Raw genomic sequence first — 6,808 nt, 5'->3', positions numbered from 1 at the left:
TATTGGTTAGCCGCGAGCTACCGTTAGGCTCGGGGTCTTGACCACGTCTAAAGGACTTTGAATTTGATTTGCATGCGAACGGCTGAACGACTGAACGGCCAAGCGACTGAACCAGTGAGCCACTGGAAAGCCGTGGGTCGAACGAAATTACCAGTACAACCTTCCCCCGAGAATGTCCGAGTGAATTAATGAATTAAGCCGCGATTTATTCCAAGTCCGGTCCTAAGTGTATACTCTTACAAGGTGTTTCGGCGAAGCCATGGCTTTCTTTCGTTTGAATTGTGGCTCCGGCGAATGTCATTGGGACACCCTAGTCCCATTTGCATACATATTCCCGAAGTGACCTCTCTCTATTTTCATTTTCCACCGCTTTAGCTCTAACGCCATGGTTACCGGCCATGGTCAAAACACGCTACTGGACTTTCCATTAATTTATACAACAGGATGAATGGTGGCATGAATCCTAGCCACACACACACACATGCACATTTTCCTGCTTTTATGTGTTATATATATGGCATGGGTACGAGAATAGAACTAAAACCTCAGGTGGTTGGACTGGAGCACTTTGCCTTCGGTTGCCTGACCAGCCCGAGGACCGAGATCCAAAATCCGAATTCCGAGTTCCGAAACCCAAAATCCGAGGAGTGTTTTCCACACCTACACCGCGGCGTATTCGCCATAGGTTTGTGAAAGGCAAACTGAACGAAATGTTTGGGTTTCCGGTTTGACTTGTTGAGGTTTTATTTGCATGCGAGCCCAGCTCTCCCGACCGCCGATTGTGGCAAGTATATTGAAATACTTAATTATTCCCTATTGGCTTTCATACATTTTATTCTCGCATTCACGCAATCCCAAATCCACGCAACTGACCCACAGATCGCAAATCAAATTCCTTCCCTAATAACCATTCCCTTTCAGCGAGATTTCACTGGATTTATAGTACGTGCATCGTGGGGCAAAGTGGTTGGGCGGACTTTTGAAATAGCCCAATTGGGGTCAGCCACCCAGAGGGAGTTACACGTTTCCAATAAAAAATGATTTATGAATTGCTCAGAATTCATTTAAGAGACGAGCCATGGATTGGGGCATACATTTTATGTGGCTAGGACCTCTGTTTACCCTTGGTCTTTTGGAGCCATAGGTGGTAATACTGTTCGAAATTTTATAGTAGCGCTTTTCAAGGTCGCACAAAACATGGCTGATTTTAATTAATTTTTATTGCCTTTAATAACTTAATAGCTCACCATGTTCTGAGTAGTTTATTGAAAATAGCGCATTGTGCACGAATGTTTTTCAAAGGAAATAGGTGATAAAATCCTGAGTCTTTAAGCTTTTTGTTCGCCTTCACCATTTACAAAACTTGCCCTTAGCCAAGAACATAGCTGATTTTCATGTTTTCATTTAAACTTTTAATTGTAAACAATATGTTTTATTAAACTAGTTATTTGCATTCCTCTGTTTCTGCCTTAATTGCTTTAGAACAAAGCTAAAAATCGCTATGACTAAGTGTACAACATTTGAACTTTAAGCAAAACACTTTTTACTTTTAGTTTGGCATTCACCATTACTTTCAATTTCAGTTTAATGGAGTTTTGATACCACAATTTGCGCCTTATCTGCTGCCCCCAAATCGTGCATCGAAATAGTTTTCATATAGAGGCGCCAATGTCGCACGCCACATATTTCCCGGGCGTTAATTTGAGTGCCTCATACGATGGGGCAGGTCTCACCTGCTCGGAGGTTCGTGCCCAGCCACATACCACCATATCTGAGGTACATTTACATACATCCCCCACTTCGATTGGTTCATCATGCATGGCCGCGTATGCAAACGAAACTAAATTGTTGCACACCCTGGATTTGTAAGGGGTTGTAGCCCATTGAGGACTCACCTCGAGGATGGAGAACGGCCGACAGGACGCGTGGACGAGCGTGCGGCGCGTGGATAACATGGATGATGACCAGGAGCGCGCGACAGGTTACGGCGGGGCACGAAATGGACACCAGGCTGTAGATATGGAATTCCGATTCCAATTCCGATTTCGAGCACTCGCACTCGCACTTGCAGCCCGGCGAAAAGTTGAAATCAAAGTTGGCAAAAGGCGTCCGCATGGCGGGATTTCCGATCGCTTCCTCAGCCCTTCGAGCACTGGCCAATATACTCGCGGCCCGAATCCGAATCTGAATCCGACTCCTCCGGTTTCTCCGGTTCCTTTGGTTCCTCCAGTTCCTCCGGTGCTCAAGTGCCGACTGTCAATGCAAATAAAAATAACAAAATGGCCTCACCTGGCACCTGTATCCTGGCAACATTCATTAAAACACCTCCGAGCGGAGCCGCGCCGAATTTGGCGGCTATTCGTGGATATATGCTTGGATATGCACACATATATACGTATGTGCATATATACATATGGTTACACATGGATATTAATCCATTTGCACTCGCGGCACTGCATAAGACAAATCGGGCAGCGGAACGGATTTCTCGGCCAAAAACTTGCGACGCTGCAAAACGAGCGCATTATTTAATAATACCGTTTGTTTATTGAATCGCAGTCAAAACTTTTGGCACAGACGGAAACCCAGCTCCCCAGGACTGCTCCTACTCCTGCTCCCAGTGCTCCTTCTCCAGTTCGCCGCAACTTGGTGGGTGGCTGGATGGGTGGTGGGGCACTGCAAGAAATCATGATAGATACTTATGTATCAAATCGTAGAGCAATATAAACCTATTCCTAAAGTGTGAAGTGGTGGTTATATGCTCATCAAAATTAGTGCCTCACAACTTTCAATGGTAGTGTTGAATTGTATAAGAGCTCTTCTCCGATATTCATTGAATATTATGTGTAATATTCTGAGTAGATTTTTTCCAGTGCAGTTGGAGGGGGTGCTGCAGTCGTCGACGGCAACGGCCAAAGTATGGGCAAAGTGGCAAAAGGCAAAGGCAGAAGCAAAGGCAAAGGCAACGCCGGCATGTCTGTCACACCCCGAAAAGTGAAATAGCTTCTGTCAATATTCTGTCAATAGGCACATGTTTTCCGCTGCCGAGTGGGGTGGCGATTGCCAAGCCAAACCAAACTAAATCGAATCGAACCCAAAGTGGAGCCATTGGGGGGCTTTGCTGCGTTTTCCCTTTCGCCTGATATTTAATCGATCTCCTGGCAATGAACATAGATCAATATTGCGTCCGAGAGCGAGTTCTTTTTGGGGGCTCGACCCATTTTTGCCACTTATCCTGTGCGCAGTGTTACATGCTAAAACAAAAAGTATTGGAAGCCCATTAGAAAAGTAATATGTAGTTCAAATAATGTACTCAGCACTTACTCAAAACTTCCTATTCAATCGTAACACCTATGTTATACTTATTTGCTCTGTTCTGGTTTATACCCAGCTTTCATTAGTAATGCATATATTTTATTTACGTTTGTTGATCCACATCACATTAAGCCACCGGAGAATATGTAAAATTCCACTCCATATATCCATGCTGCCCTTGTTTAGTCGCGGAATAAAGACGTCCACGCATCCATCTGCATAAACTTAAAGCGCAAAGTATCTCAACTCGGCAGGCTAAGAAGATAGACCCAAGACTCGACTCAAGGGTCAAGTAAGTACATACACTCCAGAGTGCATATATGTACGTACTGCGAACATGTGCATCTGTGTGGAGGAAGACAAGGATCTGGAGTTGCTGGGATGGCTGGTCGCCGGTCCAGAGACTCGACTTCACTGGGATATGGGAACTGGAAACTGGGAACTGGGAACTAGGAACCGGCAGCACCAACACTTTTCTTTGGCCGCTGGCCATTTCATCCATGCACCATAATTTTCAATAGCTATTCAAATTCTTTGAAGTTCTCGAGGTCACCTAACGGATGCAAGAAGGCATTGAAATTGATCCAGGCCATGAGCATCGCATCGCATCGTTTCGCGTTGCATCGCCTTGCATCGTATCGCAGTTGCCACTGCTACATAGTTGAAAACTGGCGAACTTGCCATCCGCTGGGCTTTTAGTTTTGGTCTTGGCATCGGTTTTTGGCCACCAAACCGGATAGTCGTAGTCATAGTCTCCTCAAAGTCCCTTGCAGCTCTTTGTTGTTTTGTATCGGTTTCGGTTCGGTTGGGTTCGTTATTTTTTTTTCTGTTCTGTTGCTCCAAAGATGCATCATCAAAGATGCATCATCACATCGACCCAATCGCATCAGCCAGCATCCTATCCCATCCCATTCAACCCTATCCAATCCTATCCAATCCAATCCTATCCAATCCCATCCTATCCCGCACATTTATCTGGCAAGCAATTCCAATTTCGTCCGTTACTACGAGTATCCGCGTAATCACTGGTTTTCCAACCAATCAGGGGGTTAAATTGCATCAAGATGCTTACTTAAAACAAAGTTGATTTTATAACGAAAAATCCATCATTAGGCCTACTTAAAGTTGCATACCCAACTGCCTAGATGGTCCCATCTTAATTAATTGCTTTTTCTATGAAAGCAGCAGGATTTTGGACTTTACTGTGCACTAAATGTGATTTGTTATACCATTTAGATGACTTATTAATTAACCAGGCAACAGGATACTTAAGCAACTTAAGTATCTCCAATTACCAAAAGTTTAGATTTTAAACTTTGGTCGTGGGATCATAAACTTGGCTGTGCCAAAAAGGATGTAGACTAGTTACTGGACATGGTAGAGTGAGTATCTGGAAGATTCTTATTTTTTATCACAACAAGTACTTATGAGTGGAAAAAATCCTGACTTCCCGAGGAAATACTTGCTCGAAAGCAATCACTTTTTTAATGGAAACTTAAGTACGCATATCAGATTACCAGCTAATGAGCGTATGCATGAGAAATAATGGCATCGGCACCGGGATCGGGATCGGGATCGCCTCCTCTCGTTTAACGGTGTGGTGTCATGAAGGTAACGACCTTAAGGAGAACAGATGTTGGAGCCAAGGAATTTGCATACTGGACACCAAAACCAAAACCAAACCGAAAACGAAAACCAAAACCAAAACCAACCAAAAGCGATATAAAAGCGAGCTTGGTGTTAAGTATAAGTTTGAAAATGAGCAAAAGAGAAAAAGAAGCGAGCATTATAATGTAATGAACCAGTTCGCCCATGGTCGCATATTAACCATCCTGCGGAGTACTTCATTTGCGCCAGTGCCTAAGCATCTTGGTTAGCTCCTGGGTTAGCTTGCTCCGCGCCACGACTGCGACTGCGAGATGCAAATGAAATATGCGCCGGCATTAAGAGCAGAATTACAAATTTCAGAGGAGTGCGAGCGGCAGCTGCTTCTGGCCATCTAGATGGCAATGGGTAGTACGGGTATGGGTATATGGCTTATGTGGCGCTGCCTTCTGCACGGTGGCCATTTCCTGGCATTTTAACTGGTTTTGTTTGACGGTGGTTACAATTAGCGGCTATTTAAATTGCCACGCATGAGCCGCTATTAATTACGGAACGATGGCACCGCAGCCTAAAACCGAGAAAAAGTTGTTTACGCCTGGTATTCCAGCGGGGGGATACGTGGATACGGGGGCCATCTAACCGTTAAACGGAAGCTCCAACGTCTTTCAAGTACCCGAAGTACACAGAAATTGGGAGGGGATGGAGCATAGAAGGGGGCTCCCAGAACGCGATACCCATTGCACTGATTTGGACTCGGGGGAATCACTTTTTATCAAACAGCAATTTGCACCTATCAGTCGATCAGTGTCCCTTTTCTTCTACCTATTCTACTTCTACTTCTGTTGTTTTTTTTTTGTTCTTTTATTTTCCCATGGCGCAATCACAACTAATGCACCGCGTATGAAGCCTCTAAATGTCGAATGAAGTCAGCGATAAATTCAGCTGGTTGATTAGCTGTTGGGGCAATAAATCCATCGCTTCACACCGCCACAAGTAATTGCCGACAAAGCGTCTTCGTCGCCGTCTTCATCTCCATTTCGACAAAAAGCTCAGCTCCGATCAGCTCAGCGACTCTGGATGTGGATGTGGGCATGCGGATGGGGATGGTGATGGTGATGGGTATGGGGACTTGAGTCCAAGTCCAAGTCCAGCTCTGTCCATCCATCCATCTATTCTGCGGACTGCAGACTGCGAACTGCGGAGTATCGAGCTCTTGGGCTCTCCACTCTTCACTCTGAGTAAGAATGTGTGCCGGCCAATATTTTATCAAACCTGACATTTCCTCGTGTAGCTCCGATTATGGCCCGGGTTGCGACGAGGTCGCGATTCTCTGCGAGCACAGCGGCATTGATTGCCACTGCCCATGTGTATTTATTCCTCTGCTTATGTTTATGTTGACATTGACATATCTCGCGTCTTATCGGTTTGCAATAAGTGTACGCCGTTCCATCGCACAGGCACTGCACCACAGAACCAATGAGCCGGCATCGCTTTAACGTTCTGTTTCTGTTTCGAATTCTGCTTCCCTCCGCTCTGTCGCCACAGTGGATACTGCTGGCATGGGTTCCATGGCCGAGGACGCTGGCGACAACTACAGCTCGGCCCTCTGGACCCGGATGAAATGGACAATGACCTGCCGCAACGAACGGGTTTGAACATTAGCAGTAAGTTATTCGGCAAACGAAATTAGAGACACATGGTGCTCAATGCTTAAAGGATCGTAATAGTTTAAACATTGCGCAATGGTGCCATTTGCGAATATTCTTGTCATTTTGCAATATAATACGTATTATTTGATATAAAACCCAATGAAGTGGGGTTAATGTTTTTGTAATAATAATTACTTTAATAAGATTACAATCAAATAAATAAACAAACATATTAACTC

This window comes from Drosophila yakuba, chromosome 3R (assembly GCF_016746365.2).
Source record: "Drosophila yakuba strain Tai18E2 chromosome 3R, Prin_Dyak_Tai18E2_2.1, whole genome shotgun sequence".
Lineage (NCBI taxonomy): Eukaryota > Metazoa > Arthropoda > Insecta > Diptera > Drosophilidae > Drosophila > Drosophila yakuba.
The sequence above is the reverse complement of the archived record's forward strand: the minus strand, read 5'-3'. Positions refer to the sequence as shown.